At 41.6% G+C, this 20,966-nt stretch overlaps 1 pseudogene; it reads right to left on the reverse strand.

The window, feature by feature from the left end:
* Positions 1 to 423: 423 nt before the first annotated feature.
* Positions 424 to 20,850, reverse strand: LOC132659456 (cytohesin-2-like; annotated as a pseudogene).
* Between the last annotated feature and the right edge of the window lie 116 nt (positions 20,851 to 20,966).

Genomic DNA, 20,966 nt, shown 5'->3' on the forward strand with positions numbered 1-20,966 from the left:
TTGAATGACTCTTTTAAACCACATTCTTCTGTAATTTTGATAAAAATTACACAATAAATGGTAATGGGGCATCCCAACTAGTTTATGATTTAAACATTACTGTAGTGTTCTACCATTTAGGATAATATTTGTAATTTGTTTGGATATAACATAGCTTTTGTTTAAATTTTTTCCTTGACTTCTTATTTACTTAGATGTATTATTTATATTGTTATGCATAAACACTGACTTGTGAAAAGTTTTTCTGCTTTCATTAATAATAATCCTAATATAATCATAATAAATTATAGTAATTGGTTTCCTTAATATTAAACCACCCCTGCATTCCAAAAATAATCTTGAGTTAGTTGTAGAGTATTATTCTTTTGCACACTGATGGATTCTCTTCGCTAATGTGTTATTTAGAATAACCACCCCACCAAGTAGGAACTCTCCTACTTTTGTTTATTGTTTGATGTTTAAATAATTAATAATTACTAACTGCATGTTGATTACAAATCAGAGCGAGGTGCTAGGATGAACAGTTTTCTAAATAGGACACCAGGATCCACAGTTGCAGGGCCCAGTCAGCCACTGGAGTAGGCAGTTCTGTACTAAATAATGAGTGGGTACAAAGGGACGGGGCTCTTAATGGTTTTTGTTAACAGAAATCCACTTCTTCCTTGCCGCCAACAACTCTGGAAGGGGCCCATGTTCACAGCTGCCTGAATGGACTGGATCCTCTGGTCCACTTCCGCATAGGGCCAAGATCAAGCACACCACGTGGTTTCCCTCAGCCATCCAACTGTCTGTCTCTGTTTTGCAGACTTTGATGAGCTCCTCCTTGTTATTGCGGATATAAAGCTCAAAGTAGTCACATTTCTAGCTGTTACCTATCTTTCTGATGCTCATATTCTTCAGGGGGATGACTCCTCTGGACTCCTTATCCATCATGTATTCAAAATAGTAGAGGCAATTGGCTCTGAGGATTAACCAGTGCTGCTTCCACATTTTCACCTGGCCCCCTTTCCCCGCCCCAGTTCAAGGAGTCAGCCTCAGGGCACTGGTTGAAGAATTTCTGATTATCATTCCTGATCATCCTCAGGCTCTTGAAGGGCTCATTTTGGGTGGTCCTAGAAGTTCCAGATCAGCTCCTTAGGCAGATCCCACCCTACTTGCTGTGCTGGTTCATAGCCACAAAATGCTCCAGGCCTGGCTTGTTCTAGCATTATCTCTGGTGAAGGACAGTACATAGCAGGCATCTGTGGACTGGATAATCCCAGGGTGGCATCTGCAGTATCCACAGGCAAAGGCTTCCATCGTCTGATCAATCTTCTGGTCCTCTCTGGGGAGACAGTAAGCTCCACAGAAATTGCCTGAGGGCCTCACCAGTCATGGAGATCCATGAAGTTATGGAGCATTGGTAGGTTCATCTCTTCCCTCTCCTCTAAGTAGTCCCCGTGACTGTCTTGTTCAGGCCCTTGCCCTTGAACAGGAAACAAGAAGTGACCCCTTGGGGGTGTGCACTGGGAAAGTTTGTTCTCTACCAAGAACTTGATCCCACTTCTTGGGGTCCTTGCTGAAGTTCTTTTAACTATTGCCATGTTCTGCTCCTGTTGCAAGGACTCACTGCCCTCAGTGGCCTCCAGGCACCCTCCCTCATGGCTTCACTGAGCTCCGACCACAGGTGGTGGATCTCCAGCAGCAGCTTCTGTGTCAACAATGAGGCATTCTCCAGCTCCATCTGTTCCTCAGGAGTTCAGTCTGGGTGCTCATAGACACTATCCTCCATGGCTGCCAAGTCCCCACAGGCAGGGCTGGATCCAATTTCACCTGTGGGCCCAGGTCAGCCAGTCAAATGCCTTGAGGGCTGTTGCCACTGCCTAAACAAGGGAAAAGAAAACTAAAAAACAAAAGGAGTAGCAGGATAGCGGAGACACTAGAATAGCTGCCTCATAATAAAACAGGTTCCTGACATTGTACAGGAGGCGGTGATCAAAACCATCCCCAAGGAAAAGAAATGCAAAAAGGCAAAGTGGTTGTCTGAGGAGGCCTCACAAATATCTGAGACAAGAAGAGAAGCAAAGGCAAAGGAGAAAAGGAAAGATATACCCATCTGAATGCAGAGTTCTAAAGTAGCAAGGACAAACAAGAAAGTCTTCCTCAGTGATCAGTGCAAAGAAATAGAGGAAAACAATAGAAGGGGAAAGATTAGAAGTCTCTTCAAGAAAATTAGAGATACGAAGGGAACACTTCATGCAAAGATGGGCACAATAAAAGACTGAAATGGTATGGACCTAACAGAAGCAGAAGATATTAAGAAGAGGTGGCAAGAATACACAGAACTATACAAAAAATTCCTAATGACCCATCTAACTATGATGGTGTGATCACTCACTTAGAGCCAGACATTCCTGGAAGGAGAAGTCAAGTGAGTCTTAGGAAGCATCACTATGAACAAAGCTAGTGGAGGTGCTGGAATTCCAGTTGAGCTATTTCAAATCCTAAAAGATGATGCTGTGAAAGTGCTGCACTCAATATGCCAACAAATTTGGAAAACTCAGCAGTGGCCACAGGACTGGAAAAGGTCAGTTTTCATTCCAATCCCCAAAAAAGGCAATGCCAAAATATATTCGAACTAACACACAATTGCACTCATCTCACACACTAGCAAAGTAATGCTCAAAATTCTCCAAGCTTAAACAGTACGTGAACTGAGAACTTCCAGATATTCAGGCTGGATTTAGAAAAGGCAGAGGAACCAGAGATCAAATTGCCAATATCTGTTGGATCATTGAAAAAGTAAGAGAGTTCCAGAAAAACATCTATTTCTACTTTATTGACTACACTAAAGCCTTTGACTGTGTGGATCACAATAAACTGTGGAAAATTCTTAAAGAGATGGGAATACCAGACCACCTTACCTGCCTCCTGAGAAATCTGTATGCAGGTCAAGAAGCAATAGTTAGAACCGGGCAGAGAATAATGGACTGGTTCCAAATTGGGAAAGGAGTACATCAAGGCTGTATATTGTTAGCCTGCTTATTTAACTTATGTGCAGAGCACATCATGCAAAATGCCAGGCTGGATGAAGCACAAGCTGGAATCAGGGAGAAATATCAATAACCTCAGATATGCAGATGACACCACCCTTATGGCAGAAAGCGAAGAGGAACTAAAGAGCCTCTTGATGAAAGTGAAAGAGGAGAGTGAAAAAACGGGCTTAAATCTCAACATTCAAAAAACTAAGATCATGGCATCTGGTCCCATCACTTCATGGCAAATAGATGGGGAAACAGTGAGAGACTTTTATTTTCTTGGGCTCCAAAATCACTGCAGATGGTGACTACAGCCAGAACATTAAAGGCGCTTGCTCCTTGGAAGAAAAGCTATGACAAACTTAGCATATTAAAAAGCAGAGACATTACTTTGCCGACAAACGTCGGTCTAGTTAAAGCTATGGTTTTCCCAGTAGTCATGTATGGATATGAGAGCTGGACTATAAAGAAAGCTGAGTGCAGAAGAATTGATGCTTTTGAACTGTGGAACTGGAGAAGACTCTTGAGAATCCCTCTGACTGCAAGGAGATTAAACCAGTCAATCCAAAAAGGAAATCAACCCTGAATTCATTGGAAGGACTGATGTTGAAGCTGAAGCTCCAATACTTTGGCCACCTGATGCGAAGAACTCACTCATTGGAAAAGACTATCATCTTGGGAAGACTGAAGGCAGGAGAAGGGGATGACAAAGGATGAGATGTTTGGATGGCATCATCAACTCGATGGACATGAGTTTAAGCAAGTTCCAGGAGTTGATGATAGACAGGGACGCCTGGTGTGTGCAGTCCATGGGGTGACAAAGAGTTGGACACTACTGAACACATGAACTGAACAAAAAGAACATAAGTTTATAAGTCAGAAAATAACATCTTAGTATTGTGAAAATGGGCTTCCCAGATGGCTCAGTGATATAGAATCCCCTCCCAATGCAGGAGACATAGGAGACAGGGGTTTGATTCCTGGGTCAGGAAAATCCACTGGCAAAGGAAATGGCAACTCCCTCCAGTATTCTTGCCTGGAAAATTTCATGAACAGAGGAGCCTGACAGGCTACAGCCCATGGAGTCACAAAGAGTTGAACAAAACTCAGCAACTGAGTACACACAAAATTATGTCGTGAAAATAAAGGGTGTGTGTGCCAAGTCACTTCAGTCATGTCTGACTCGTTGCAACCCTATGTACTATAGTCCACCAGGCTCATCTGTTCATGGGATACTTTAGGCAAGAATACTGGAGTGGGTTGCCATGCCCTCCTCCAGGGCATCTTCCCAATCCAGGGATCGAACCCACGTGTCTTATGTCTCCTGTATTGGTAGGTTAGTTCTTTACCACTAGCATCTCCCGGGTGGTACTAGTGATAAAATAAAGGGAAAATTAAGGGAAACTTCACTAAAATTGAGCAGCAAGACCAGAATAGGGAGCTTTCAGGCAGTGCCACGAAACATCAGTACAGATCCCAGTACCAAGGAACCTATTCTGCACTTCCAGAAGAAACTAACACTATTTCACTAAGGCAGCAGAAGGAAAAAAAATCTGGCCTGGCAACAGCTCAGCCAATGAGCCTGTCACGACTCAGCCAATGAAAAACCACAATACTTTGAACTCCTCTGTGTGTGTGTGTGTGTGTGTGTGTGTGTGTTAGTCACTCAGTCATGTCCAACTCTTTACAGCCCCATGGACTGAAACCCACCATGCTCCTCTGTCCATGGAATTCTCCAGGCAGAGTATTGGAATGGGTTGCCATTTCCTTCTCCAGAAGATCTTCCTGACCCAGGGATCAAACCTAGGGTCTTCTGCACTGCAGGTGATGCTTTACTGCCCAAGCTACTATGGAAGCCCGTTTTTGAATTTTTTGAACTTTTAGTTTCCTCCAATGGACTTTTGTTATAAGGTTCCTCCTGACTTCCCCTTCTCTTCTATAAAAGTTTCTTCTCCTTTGCTTTCACATGACTTCCTTGTGATTCACATAGTTGAAAGAAAGTGAAAGTGAAAGTTGCTCAGTCATGTCCAACTATACAGTCCATGGAATTCTCCAGGCCAGAATACTGGAGTGGGTAGCCTATCCCTTCCCATAGTCGCATGTCCCAATTGGCAGTTATTTTCTGCTTCCCTGGTGGCTCAGAAGGTAACGAGTCCGCCTGCAATGCAGGAGACTCAGGTTTGATCCCTGGGTCAGGAAGATCCCCTTGGAGAAGGAAATGGCAACCCACTCCAGTATTCTTGCCTAGAGAATCCCCATGGACAGCGGAACTTGGCTGGCTACAGTCCATGGGGTCACAAAGAGTCAGACAGGACTGAAGCAACTTAGCACACACAAACAAGCCAAAATAAAAAAAAAAAATTTTTAATCTAAGCACTGTGCTCCATGACCCCACCAATATTTGGCATGAAGTTTGAATCAAGATACATGCAGTAATACTACAAAATCAGGATGCTATTACCCTTAGAGTTACCAGGCAACCACAAATCCCCACTGAGTGTCAGGTTCCATCCCTAAGAACATAGGCTATAGGCTTTCCTTGATTTTAACTAATTTTTTTGTTTGTTTTATCATTTCATGTACCATTACCAGTTCATGTAAGCATGGGGAGTGTTTTGAGTATTTTAGTTCATCCATAGTACCACTATTTTCAACAATGAGAGCTCATATTTTAACATCCATTATTCCAATTAATAATCCATTAATGTCTCCAACAGAAGCTAATTTCTGACACTCATTAGTTTAATGTGCAAAATGTCTAATGCTGACCAGAATTAAGACAACTGAAGTAATTCTGGTAATCCTTATGGAGTATGAATTCCCTGTTAGAATGCCATCTACACTAGCAGTATAATTTTAACCTTACATATACATATCTTACTGTTTATATTTTAAACTATAGCTTTTGTAACACTGGATTCAAATACTAATTCTACTGCTTAAAATCTATGTAATATTGGACATGAATGTAATTTGATTCCATGGAGATTCAACTGAAGTGTAAAATGGGGATATAATCTCATAGAGTGATGAGCACTAAATAATGTATATGAAAAAGCATTATAAACTGTAATACAGTCTACAAATTACAGTAGAAACAGTGTCAGTCTTTATTTTGGGGGCTCCAAAATCACTGCAGATGGTGACTGCAGCCATGAAATTAAAAGACACTTACTCCTTGGAAGAAAAGTTATGACCAACCTAGATAGCATATTCAAGAGCAGAGACATTACTTCGCAGACTAAGGTCCATCAAGGATATGGTTTTTCCTGTGGTCATGTATGGATGTGAGAGTTGGACTGTGAAGAAGGCTGAGCACCGAAGAATTGATGCTTTTGAACTGTGGTGTTGGAGAAGACTCTTGAGAGTCCCTTGGACTGCAAGGAGATCCAACCAGTCCATCCTGAAGGAGATCAGCCCTGGGATTTCTTTGGAAGGAATGATGCTAAAGCTGAAACTCCAGTACTTTGGATACCTCATGCGAAGAGTTGACTCACTAGAAAACACTCTGATACTGGGAGGGATTGGAGGCAGGAGGAAAAGGGGATGACCAAGGATGAGATGGCTGGATGGCATCACGGACTTGATGGACGTGAGTCTGGGTGAACTCCGGGAGATGGTGATGGACAGGGAGGCCTGGCGTGCTGTGATTCATTGGGTCACAAAGAGTCGGACACAACTGAGCAAATGAACTGACCTGAACTGAACTGATATTATTTATAATAATATTATTTATAATAATTTTGGATAATAATATACCTAGTAGAGGTTAGGTTATGTTGAGATCCTTTGAAGATTTGTCCTTACATGGAACATTAGGTGACCTCTAATGCTCACCTATTATAAATATTACAGTTCAGATACTCTTTGTCTACAAAGACGGGAAAAAGCAAAATGAGTAAGTTATGGATCCTTAACCCAGAAGGCATTTCTTTTTCTTGGGAATGGTTTTGATCCCTGTCTCCTGTACGATGTCATGAACCTCCATCCATAGTTCATCAGGCACTCTGTCTATCATATCTAGTCCCTTAAATCTATTTCTCACTTCCACTGTATAATCATAAGGGATTTTATTTACGTTATACCTGAATTCTTCCCTGGTGGCTCAGACGGTAAAGCCTCTGTCTACAATGCGGGAGACCCAGGTTCGAGCCCTGGGTTGGGAAGATACCCTGGAGAAGGAAATGGCAATCTACTCCAGGACTATTGCCTGGAAAATCCCATGGACAGAGGAGCCTGGCAGGCTGCAGTCTATGGGGTCGTAAAGAGTCGGACATGACTGAACGACTTCACTTCACTTCACTTCACCTGAATTGTCTAGTGGTTCTTCCCCACTTTCTTCAATTTAAGTCTGAATTTGGTAATAAGGAGTTCATGATCTGAGCCACAGTTAGCTCCCACTCTTGTTTTTGCTGACTGTACAGAGCTTCTCCATCTTTGGCTGCAAAGAATATAATCAATCTGATTTCAGTGTTGACCATCTGGTGATGTCCATGTGTAGAGTCTTCTCCTGTGTTGTTGGAAGAGGGTGTTTGCTATGACCAGTGCATTCTCTTGGCAAAACTCTATTAGCCTTTGCCCTGCTTCATTCTGTACCCCCAAGAGAAAAGAAATGCAAAAAAGCAAAATGGCTGTCTGAGGAGGCCTTACAAATAGCTGTGAAAAGAAGAGAATCGAAAAGCAAAGGAAAAAGTGAAAGAGATATCCATTTGAATGCAGAGATCCAAAGAATAGCAAGAGATAAGAAAGCCTTCCTCAGTGATCAGTGCAAAGAAATAGAGAAAACAATAGAATGGGAAAGACTAGAGATCTCTTCAAGAAAATTAGAAATATCAAGGGAACATTTCATCCAAAGACAGGCTCAATAAAGGACAGAAATTATATGGACCTAACAGAAGCAGAAGATATTAAGAAGAGGTGGCAAGAATACACAGAAGAACTGTACAAAAAGATGTTCACAACCCAGATAATCACAATGGTGTGATCACTCATCTAGAGCCAGACATCCTGGAATGTGAAGTCAAGTGGGCTTTAGGAAGCATCACTACGAACAAAGCTAGTGGAGGTGATGGAATTCCAGTTGAGCTATTTCAAATCCTAAAAGATGATGCTGTGAAAGTGCTGAACTCAATATGTCAGTAAATTTGGAAAACTCAGCAGTGGCCACAGGACTGGAAAAGGTCAGTTTTTATTCCAATCCCAAAGAAAGACAATGCCAAAGAATGCTCAAGCTACCGCACAACTGCACTCATCTCACACACTAGTAAAGTAATGCTCAAAATCCTCCAAGGCAGGCTTCAACAATACATGAACCGTGAACGTCCAGATGTTCAAGCTGGTTTTAGAAAAGGCAGAGGAACCAGAGATCAAATTGCCAACATTCACTGGATCATGGAAAAAGTAAGAGAGTTCCAGAAAAACATCTATTTCTGCTTTATTGACTATGCCAAAGCTTTTGACGGTGTGGATCACAATAAACTGGAAAATTCTGAGAGAGATGGGAATACAGACCACCTGACCTGCCTCCTGAGAAATCTGTAGGCAGGTCAGGAAGCAACAGTTAGAACTGGACAGGGAACAACAGACTGGTTCCAAATTGGGAAAGGAGTACATCGAGGCTGTATATTGTCACCCTGCTTATTTAACTTATATGCAGAGTACATCATGAGAAACACTGGGCTAGATGAAGCACAAGCTGGAATCGAGATTGCCGGGAGAAATATCAATAACCTCAGATATTCAGATGACACCAACTTTATGGCAGAAAGTGAAGAACTAAAGAGCTTCTTGATGAAAGTGAAAGAGAAGAGTGAAAAAGTTGGCTTAAAGCTCAACATTCAGAAAACTAAGATCATGGCATCCAGTTCCATCACTTCATGGGAAGTAGATGGGGAAACAGTGGAAACAGTGTCAGACTTCATTTTGGGGGGCTCCAAAATCACTGCAGATGGTGACTGCAGCCATGAAATTAAAAGACACTTACTCCTTGGAAGAAAAGTTATGACCAACCTAGATAGCATATTAAAAATCAGAGACGTTACTTTGCCAGCAAAGGTCTGTCTGGTCAAGGCTATGGTTTTTCCAGTAGTCATGTATGGATGTGAGAGTTGGACTATAAAGAAAGCTGAGTGCCAAAGAATTGATGCTTTTGAACTGTGGTGTTGGAGAAGACTTTTGAGAGTCCCTTGGTCTGCAAGGAGATCCAGCCAGTCCATCCTAAAGGAAATCAGTCCTGAATATTCACTGGAAGGACTGATGTTGAAGCTGAAACTCCAATATTTTGGCCACCTAATGCGAAGAGCTAACTCATTTGAAAAGACCTTGATGCTGGGAAAAACTGACGGCAGAAAGAGAAGGGGATGACAGAGGATGAGATGGTTGGATGGCATCACCGTCTCAATGGACATGAGTTGGAGTAAACTCCAGGAGTTGGTGATGGACAGGGAGGCCTGGCGTGCTGCAGTCCATGCGGTCACAAAGAGTCGGACATGACTGAGTGACTGAACTGAACTGAACAGAACCCAGAATGCTAAAATAATTTAGACTGGCACTGGGGTGGAACCCTCCCCTATGCTATTCCACTGGAAGATTTTCTACCAAATGAGGGTGGACAATAGATTTAATAACAATACCTGACATTCATCCAGTTTTTATTATCTGCTAGATCGTGTGATTAAGTACATTATTTTATTTAATCCCCACAATAATTCAACTAAGTAGCTATAGCTTTCAAGCTCACTTTAAAATGAGGCCTGGGACTACTCTGGTGGTCCAATGGCTAAGACTTCAAGCTCCCTTTGCCAAGGTGGGAGGGCCTTGGTTTGATCCCAGATCAAGGAACTGGATCCCACATGCTGCAATAAGACCCAGTGCAGCCAAAAAACAAAAAGGACATCTCAGGGGTTTTCTGGCAGTCCAGTGGCTAGAATTCTGTACTCTCACTGCTGAGGTCCTGGGTTGCAATCCCTGGTTGGGGAACTAAAATCCCACAAATCTTGCACCATGGCCAGAAAAAAAAAAAAACTGACATCTTACCACCCTCATGCCTCAAAGCCAACAGGGAAAGGAAGCCCTGAAGTATGAGAAGAAACCAGTTTGTTTTATTTATGGCCATACTATTTTAACATGCTATCAAGGTAATCCTCAAAAGTCTTAATAAGCTAGGCTTCAACAGTACGTGAACTGAGAACTTCCAGATGTACAAGCTGGATTTAGAAAAGGCAGACAGAGGATGAGATGTTTGGATGGCATCACTGACTTGATGGACATGAGTATGAGCAAGCCCTGGGAGTTGGTGATGGGCAGGGAAGCCTGGCGTGCTCAGTCCATGGGGTCACAAAGCGTTGGACTTGACTGAGTGAATGAACTGAACTGAAGAGGAACCAGGTATCAAATTACCAACATTCATTGGATCATAGAAAAGGCAAGGGAATTTAAAAAATTACATCTTCATTGACTACACTAAAGCCTTTGACTATGCGGATCATAACAAACTGGAAAATTCATAAAGAGACAGGAACATGAGAATACCACACCTGTCTCCTGAGAGACCTGTATTCAGACAAGAAGCAACAGTTAGAAGTGGACATGGAACAACTAACTGGTTCCAAATTTGGAAAGGAGTATGTCAAGGCTGTATGTTGCCACCCTGCTTATTTAACTTATATGCAAAGTACATCATGTGAAATGGCAGGCTGGATGACTCACAAGCTGGAATCAAGATTGCCACGAGAAATATCAATAACCTCAGATATGCAGATGATATCACTCTAATGGCAGAAAGTGAAGAGGAACTAAAGAGCCTCTTGATGAAGATGAAAGAGGACAGTGAAAAAGCTGGCTTAAAATTCAACATCCAAAAAACTAAGATCATGGCATTCAGTCCCATCATTTCATGGCAAATAGATGCGGAAAAAGTAGAAACAGTGACAGATTTTATTTCCTTGGGCTCCAAAATCACTGCAGATGGTAACTGCAGCCACGAAATTGTCTGGCAGCAGACACTTGCTGCTTGGAAGCTATGACAAACCTAGACAGCATATTAAAAAGCAGAAACATCACTTTGCTGACAAAGGTCTGTATAGTCAAAGCTATGGTTTTTCCAGTAGTCATGTATGGATGTGAGTGTTGGACCATAAAGAAGGCTGAGCAGCAAAGAATTGACGTTTTTGGATTGTGGTGCTGGAGAAGACTTTCGAGAGTCCCTTGGACTGTAAGGAGATCCAACCAGTCAATCCCAAAGGAAATCAACCCTAAATATTAATTGAAAGGACTGATGCTGGAGCTGAAGCTCCAATACTTTGGCCACCTTATGCAAAGAATTGACTCATTAGAAAAGACCCTGATGCTGGGAAAGACTGAAGGCAAAAGGAGAAGGTATGGCAGAGGATAAGATGGTTAGATAGCATCACCAACTCAATGGACATGAATTTGAGCAAATTCCAGGAGGTAATGAAGGACAGGGAAGCCTGGAGTGCTGCAGACCCTGGGGTCGCAAACAGTCAGACATGACTGAACAACAACAAAATGTATGTGCATATACAGCTAATCATCATTATTCATGGATTTCACATCTGTGAATTAGTGGTAATCTTACAGATATATGCAGAGCAATATATATGTTGAGATATATACATTAATAAATAACTGTGATCAAGAAAGTTTGGCAACCACTAGTGATGGAACGGAGAGCTCCAGAGTAGAATTTAGGAGATCACTTATATTTTAGAGGACAGCAGAGAGTCAGTGAAGGACAGAGAAAGACCAGTCAGTCATCAGTCACAGAGACTGACAAGAACTAGAAGTGAGCCATTTCAAGAAAAAGGAGTGATTGATCAATTATGTCAGATGCTTCAAAGAGGTCAAGGATAAGGACTTAAAAAGATCTTTTAAAAAATTATTTCCCTCACAGATCTGGCACCTGACATACTCTTTCAACAAGTTATTTATTGAGCAAGAATCAAGATAAAGCTACTAGAAATAGGAATTTCCCTAGTGGTCCATTGGTTAGGACTCCACATTTCCACTGTAGGGACACAGGTTTGATGCTTGGTTGAGAACTAAGATCCTGCATACCCCACAGCATGACCAAAAAAAAAAAAAAAAAAGAAAACAGCTACTAGAAATAAAACCAGATGCTGTTGGCAACTGCAGGGGTCAAGAGAGTGACCCATGGGCTGGGAATTTAAAATGTCCCTCTTTAAGCATGGAGTAGAGTTTCCTGATAAGTCGAGAGGGACTAAGATTTGTACACTTTAATTTTTTTTATTTTTGCTGTGCCATGTCACTTGTGGGATCTCAGTTCCTCGACCAGGGCCTGAACCCAGGCCACAGCCATGAAAGCCTGGAAGCCTAACCACAAGGCCACCAGGAAATTCCCCAAACCTTATTTTTTTTTAAAAATGAGGGAATCAGTATGCTCAGGGTAAGAACAACTTCTGCATGTTTCCCTGCTGACCTCTGTCAGCAGCAGTCAAGTAGGAACCCCAGAACTGTGCATGTCCTGGCAAAAGTCCCCATTTTACTCAACATTCACAGCTTCTCTAACACTATCTTCCTTGAGATCATTATGCCCTTTATCCCTGTTCAGTCAGTTATCATTAGAATCCAGGATTCCCCAGCCACTAAAATTCCTACAGTCTGCGTATCATCGCTTCTAACTTTATTTCACACCCCTTCCTAAATTTTGAAATCCTTTCACAACTGAACTCAAGATCAAATGTCTGCAAAATCACTTACTTCTCAATCTCTTTTCTGAACATTTCCTTCACGTTAGTGCCCTAAGTGGAACCTGGCTCTCTCCTTTGATGGCAGTGTTTCCCCACAGCCTTCTTGAATGTAACTATTCTCCTACAGTCTTTGGGACTATGGCGCCTTGAGATGGGCTGTCCTCTTGATATAAGTTGGACTTCCCTGGTGACTCAGTGGTAAAGAATCTTCCTGCCAATTCAGGAGACACGCGTTTGATCCCTGATCTGGGAAGATTCTACGTGCTACGGAGCAGCTAGGTCCATGGGCCACAATGGTTGAGCCTGTGCTCTAGAGCCTGGGAGCTGCAATTGCTGAGCCCACCGGCCCTAGAGTCTGAGCTCCACAACAAAAGAAGCCATCGCAATGAGAAGCACTCAAATTGCAACTAGAGAGTAGCCGGCACAGCAACGAAGACCTGGCACAGCCAAAATAAATTCCTTTTAAAAAGCATAAGTTATCAGACTACAGACAGCCCCCAACTTTGAATTGTATAACTTATGGTTGATTTTTCAACTTTACAATGATGCAAAAGAACTATACATATGTGTGTGTGCTTAGTCGTGTCCAACTGTGTGTCACCCTGTGGGCTGTAGCCTGGGGCTCCTCTGTCCATGGGACTCTCCAGGAAAGAATACTGGAGTAAGTTGTAGTGCCCTCCTCCAGGGGACCTTCCTGATCCAGGAATCAAACCCATGTCTCTTATCTCTAACCTACACTAGCAGGTGGGTTTTTTTTTTTATCACTAAAGCCACCTCGGAAGCCCCAATATGCACATAGTAGAAACCATATTTCAAATTCTAAATTTTGATCTTTTCCTGGGCTAGCATTATTTGGTATAATACTCTCTTGTGATACGAGGCAGTGCAGGGACCCACAGCTCCCAATCAGCCATGTGATCTAGAGAGTAAACAAGCCGTATGCTGAAGCTTCTATTAGTGATGCTGAACATTTTTTTATGTCAACATTACAAAGTAATTTGTGTTAGATGATTTTGCCTAACTTGTAGGCTAATGTGTTCTAAGCACATTTACGGTAGGCTAAACTAAGCTATGTTGTTCAGTAGGTTGTATATTAAATGCATTTTTAACAAACAATGGGTTTCACATAACCCCACTGTGAGTTGAGTAAGATCTGTATACTACACACTCACTAGCTCCTCTTGTAATTTGCCTTTTTCCCTAGGTTACTTCTACTCATTTCTTTAAGATTTTAGATCCTGGTTGTCTGTCACTCTCTCCAGGGACAAAACTATCAGAATTCTTGGTGATATCAATATTTCTTCAATACCTTATATTTCAAGTTCATTGACCTCTTTTCCCCCAATGATATTCTACATCATACCTGAGCCACTCATTTCAATGGTCTTGGCCTTATCATCACCAATAACTGTAACTTACCCATAACTTCATTTCTTTGCAAACTTCTTCGGCCACATACTTGAGAATGTGTTATTTTAATAAATAATAGATATTTGATGGATTGTAACTTCTTAAATTTTTTTGTAAAAGATGTTGAGTAATACATCTCAGCATATTTCTTGTTTCTTTATTGTCTCCCTGACTACAGTGTAAGCTCTTTGAGGGTAAGGATTTTTGTTTTGTTTATTGTTATATCCTTAGCATCTACAACAATGCTGGGTCACAGAAGGCGCTTAATAAATGTGTTGGATAAATGAATGGAAGAAATATCTATTACATATCAGGCCCTAGGAATACAACAAACAAGACAAAATCTCAGACTCTTTGGAACCTACAATTTTATACTGAAAATAAGAATATTAAAGTGATGAAACTTCACTATTCAGGTAACAAAGTATTCTTCTAATTTTTTGAGATATAATTGACACATAACATTATATGAGCTTCAGTACAAAATATTCTTGAGTCTGTATCAGGACTCTATCAAATAGAGTACTCCCGTTCTTGAGCCTTCCCTGGTGGTCCAGTGGCTAAGACTCGGCACTTCCAAGGCAGGGAGCCTGGGTTAGATCCCTGGTCAGGAAACTATATCCCACATGCCACCACTTAGAATTCGCACGCTGCAACTAAAGATCCTGCATGCCGCAATTAAACATCCTGTGTACCACAATGAAGACCAAAGATCCCATGTGCCATAACTAAGACTAGGCACAGTTGAATAAATAAAATATTTTAAAAAGGAATACCCTCATTCCTGTTATTAGTTATCATTAAAGTTTACACAAAGGTGATTGGATCTGTATGAAATCATCACTTTGATATATGACTGATCATCTTTGGCAAATTGTCTTAGGTTGGGCTGCTCTAACGAAGTACTATGTACTAGGTAGCTTAGAAACAATAGAACTTTACTTCTCACAGTTTTGGAGGCTAAGAAATCTGAGATCAGGGTACTAGCATGGTAAGGTTCTGCTGAAGGCTGTCTTCCCAGTTGCAGACTGTGACTTTTCATTGTATCCTCACATGGTGGAAAGATGAGACAAGAGCAGTTCGTCTCTGAGTTCCCTTCGAAATGGGCACTAATCCCATTTATGGATGGTTCACCCTCATGTCCTAATTACCTCTCAAAGTCTCCACCTCCTAATACCATCACATTGGGAGTTAGGATTTCAACCTATGAATTTTGGGGGGACACAAGCATTCAGTCTATCACACAAATCTAAAACTTAGGATTAGAGTACCAAAATAGTTGTATCTGTATACACTACATGAGAGATCTCCTTATAAGCCAAGCCTTGAGTTTTTGTAAGGGGTTTAGAAATTGCTTATATAATAATTTAAAAGCCCTTAGACATTCATCGCCTTCCCTCTTTCCTCTGGGTTTTATCTTCTCCTGCGTCTCATATCAGACCTTGTGTTCTCAATTATCCTGTCTTTGAGCCCTCCCTTTCTACTGGCTTTTTCTCTTACTCTTCAAACATGATAAAAACAAAACAAAAACACTTCCTCATTCCTAAGCAAGCCACAAAAATAAAAAACCCTCCCTCAACTACTAAATATATACAATATTAAAGTGTCTCTTTTTACTTCTCCATCTGTCCCTTTTAGTTTCAGCTAATGGTGTCATTCACCTACTCTCCCAAACTAGAAGGCTCTTTATCTCGTCCCCTTTTTCTAACTGGTCTTCAAGGTCAGAAATTAGTCAAAATTTTGAGTGAGCACTTCTCTTCAATTCCTGAGAATTGTTTTAGTTAGTTCTGGGTCTACTCTCTTGCCTAAACTACCATAGCTGGCCTGTCTGTAGTCTTTTTCCAGCAAATTATATTCCACAAATTTTGAGCATCTATTACGTGTCTGGCACTGGAAACACAAAGACAAATATGACACCAGTCCCTGTAGTCAAGAAGCTTGTCCACTCACACTGTAGCATCATTCCTATATGATTAATAAAAAACTTCTGTTGCCAGCAGAATTAAATCCAAACTCCTTAGGTAAGCATATAGGGCCATTTACCATCTGCCCTGAACCCACTGAATTTGCTGCCTTATTTCTCACTACTCTCCTTTACCTACAGTCTCTCCTAAGCTCTAACCATGCTGAACTTTGCACAGATCCTTGAAAATTCCACTGCTTTTTATGTGCTATCTTATGCCTGGAATAACCTCTTCTCCCTCTCACCATTGGCCTGGGAGAAATTCATTCAGCCTTTGAAACTCAGCTTTGATCCTTACCCCTTTTTGACACCTTCCCAGACTTCTCTACTTATTTCTATGGGTTGCTGTTCCCACAGTACTCTGTTTACAGCTCTAATATAGTACTCATCACCATGCATTATAGTCTATGTATTTACTTATCTTTTCTACAATTCCTGGAAGTCAGGAACAGTATTGCTTTGCTGTATCAGGCATATGATATTTTTTTTTTTTTTTTTTTTGCCACGTTGGGTGGCTTGTGGGATCTTAGTTCCCTGATCAGGGAACAACTGGGCCCACAGTAGTGAAAGAGTAGAGTCCTAACCACTGGACCACAAAGGAAGTCCCTCCAAATATTTTTTACATGAAATCTCTAAGCACTTGGTCTTTGCTTATTTCCCCCAAATGGTAGTCTTTATTTCCTGGAAAAGGGAGCATTAAAAAAAATTCAAGTGAGCAACTAAAAAAATAAAGCAAGAAAAGCTAAAAAATAAAGCAAGTGAGCAAGAAAAAAATAAAGGCTCCTTTAACTTTGAAAGTAATCCTTTCTCTCCATCATCCCATTATATACCCAGTTATCCTAGTTATCCTGCAAAGTGCTGAACAAAATGTTAATATTTCTCCAAAATCTAATGTCTGAATGTATATGTAACCTTCTTCTGGTCACTTCCCACCTCACTCAATGGAAAAAGCACAATGATCTATTTACCTATGGCAAACAGAGTTACCCACGAACAGTAATACATTCTCTCTCATGAAGACTATGAAATTAAAACTATCACCTCATTTTTTCTGATCCCAGACAGTACTGATAATTTACATAGAATTAAGAATATATCACTATTTATTGTCATATTTTCTACCATATGAACTGCAGTAAGGTGATGTTTGGGGTAGAAGACCATTTTTAGGCTATTTCAATGTATTTTATTTTAAAATGAAATTAGCTTTTTAAAGCCTCTTCCTTCACTTAGAGCAGTTCATGCCTTTGTCATTCTACTGGAGAAAGTAGCAGCAAAACTCAGGATATGAAAAAGCTCAACATAAGACAGTTATTTTCTTACCCCTTTCTCTTACTGTCAAACCAGGCTGGCAGGGTATGTTTCTAGCAGGAAGATGTGATGGTATCAGAGATCATAAAGTAATTTAAGTTAAAAAAAAGTAATTTATGATCATAAAGTAATTTAAGTTGGTATATGTTATGTTTACATCATGGGATATGTGATGTTTACAACATGTCATGTTGTCTCCCTTAAACTTTGACCAATTTCTTATACCCTATACCTAGAACAGATTACTACTTGCTCCTTTTCCTTTTATTTACAAAAGTTCTTGTCTTATTAGAAAACCCATTCATAAAACTGGACTTTTAAAAAAAAGGCTCATGTCAATCTATAAAGTTCTCTCTTGCTATTAGTGACTGTGGACACTTAAACTCCAGCCTCAAAAAAATTCAGGGAAAAGATGGATGCTACAACTGAAACTGACAAATTCTTTGTGTTCCTTTTTACTGCTATTTTTAAAAATTTTATTTTTGGCTGTGTTGGGTCTGTTTCTCTAGTTGTGGAGCAGGGGCTGCTCTCGAGCTGCAGTGTTCTACAGGCTTCTCATTGTGATGGCTTCTCTTACTGTACAGCACAGGCTCTATCTAGGCTTGGGCTTCAACAGTTGCAGCACATGGGGCTCAGTAGTTGTGGCACATGGGCTAAGTTGCTCCTGGGAACGTGCGATCTTCCTGGACCACGGATCAAACTGGTGTCCGCAGCAGTGGCAGATGGATTCCTAACCACTGGACCACCAGGGAAGTCCACTAGTTTGTTAAACTGGCCTGGGAATTCTTTTCTCTTGGAAGACTGTTAGGATCAAATTTGTGAAATGGGAGCTAATACCAACCATTCTCGGGTTTCTGCCAATTTGGGTTGCATATTTTTCTCGCCAGATCCCTGACACTATAGCTACACATCCTTGAAACTTGATTTTGTTCCCTACTAGATATAAAACTTTTCAGTGAATTTGAAAAACAGATCTGGTACAAATTGGGTCCCCATCAGTTAATAGATAAGCTGTATGCATGGATAATCCTGATTACAAGGTATTTGTGAAACTTCTGGGTGAGAAGCCATTTCCAGAGCTACACTAACGTGAAATCCCTTAAAATATGTACAATGGGGGTAGTAAATAAACTATAAAACACAATGCAATGGATTTGAATTTTCAAAAAATTCGTATGGAAGGCAATTTTCCCCATAGCACTTTCTTTTGATGACGGAAATTGCCAGTTGTTTCAGCTTGCAGACTTCCAAATACTACCTTCAATTCCTCCATTTTCAGTTCATCTTATATGTTGGTGCCAAATTAATCTTTCTAGAACACAAGAGTGTTACTACCCTTCAAAAAAATTCAATAGTTTCCCACTGTCAGAGAAATAAGTTGAAAACAATTAGCCTGCTACTCAGTGCCACCATTATCTGGTTGCGACCTACCTTCCCCCTATGCTCTGGACTACCTATGCCGAAGATTGGCCTGCAGCCTTCAGGCTGTTAATGGACATAAAAAATTCAAATTTCAGCAGTTTTTTTTTTAAATAGTCACTCTGGTTTTCTTATATATTTTCTGTGGTTGATTTCATGCTACAATAGTAGAGTTCAAAAGTTCCAGTACAGACCTTGTGGTCTTATCTGACCCTTTACAGAAAGTTTGCCAGTCCCACCAAGATCCACTTCTGTTCCCACCACTTAACCTATCAAGATCCCTCCCTGCCTGGAATGTACTACTCCCACTCGTTTCTGATGTCACCTCTGAGGATATCAAAGTAAAATTTTCAAAAACTTTCAAAACATGCTTCTCCCACAAACACAAAATCAAGATGAGCCAAGCATTAACTTAGACTTCCTTGGTGGCTCACATGGTGAAGACTCTGCCTGCAATGCAGGAGGCCCAGGTTAGATCCCTGATTCGGAAAAATGCTCTCTGGAGAAGGGAATAGCAACCCACTCCAGTATTCTTGCATGGAGAATTCCACGGACAGAGAGAAGCCTGGTGGGACTACAGCCCATGGGGTCCATAAAGTTGGGCATGACTGAGCAACTAACACTTACACTTAAGCATTTCCTCAATTCATTGAGGGACCCAGTAAGATGGTAAAGCTGGTTCCAAGGGGATTTGAGGGACTATTTATTTATGGGCACAAAAGAATTCAAATAAGGTTGCATGTTAAAACTGGATAGCGTCCCACAGAGCAATAAAACCCTAAATTTGGGGGTTACCTTTTCTATCAGTCAGAAATCTGCAACTCAAGTAACTTCACAATGTTTGAGCTCTAATTACATAATAAGTAGCAAAGTTAAACACAGGTACCTTCTCTTAGATACTCATCCTTGGGCAGAGGTTAAACTGTGTCCCAGAGTCAACTGAAAGGTCATTCATGCCTCCACTCATTTCCATGCTTTAGATCATCTATTTTCATAAGGCCTCTCCTAACCCTTCGAGTCAATATCGTCCTCTCCTTTTATGCACGCATTATATTTTGTACTTCCATTATAAGACTCAAATATCTTGATTTGTGTGTGTACTCCGTTTTCCCCAACAAGTACTAGGCTCCGTAGAATCATAGTATATGAGAGCTGGCGTTTAACCTCCCCTTTTACCGAGATTCGAGCACTGGGTCCAATCTCTGTAGCTCCCAACATCTGCCTTGCACAAACACACCAAGTCCTCAATGCTGAACATGCAAGCCCCCAAACACTTCCCAAGTCGACTGCACTTTCCTTAAACTTTATCTGCTAATGAGCGGTGCACTGGTGTGTGTCTCCCCTTGCTCCCGGGTTAAGTGACCATCTAGAGTAGGCAAGGAACTGTGTTTTTTACCAACCCTCAAGATCCTAAACCAGTGCCTTACACAAACCGGCAGTTCCACAAATAACTGTTGGAAAAAGATGGAAGGGGGCCTATCCCCCAACTGATGTACCTGGAGACAGGAGTGTCCTAATCTCTCCATTCCTACAAACTTAAACGGCAAATAACCTTCCTGTCTCACCTATAGCACTAATTTCTCAAAGTAGGTGCAAATGCCGCGCGCAAAGAGTAAAAAGTTCCCCCTCAAAAGACCTCAAATTTTCGCTGCCTCTTTACAGGATCTCCAACCCTCAAAAAGATGGCGAGGTGGACCCAGGCCCTTAATTCAGAAGTTAGCCCTTCTCCGCAAATATGAACAGCAGAGGCTTCTGCGGTGCAGTTCCTCGGCGGACTGGTTTACTCTCTTTAAGAGGAACCGAACCTCCACTTCACTTTCCGACACTCTGGGCTCCGCACCCTCCGCCTCGGCCTTTCTCCCGCGGTCAACGCGGCCGTTTTTCTGGGAGATAGTCCGAGGCGCGTGGCGCGGCGGTTAGCCGCCAACGGTTTTCCACCGCTAGGGGGGAGCGCGGGACGAGCGGCGGGAACCAGCCCGGCCAGAGGCTGCGGACGTAGGGCGGAGCCAGCGCCGGGAAGGATCGCGAAGGAGCTGGGAGGCCCCGCCCTTTCCGTAGATATCTCTAGAAAGCCGCGCAGGAGCCCGAAAACAAAGAGTGCGCACGCGCGGCGGCTAG

The sequence above is a fragment of the Ovis aries genome, chromosome 3 (genome assembly GCF_016772045.2).
Source record: "Ovis aries strain OAR_USU_Benz2616 breed Rambouillet chromosome 3, ARS-UI_Ramb_v3.0, whole genome shotgun sequence".
Lineage (NCBI taxonomy): Eukaryota > Metazoa > Chordata > Mammalia > Artiodactyla > Bovidae > Ovis > Ovis aries.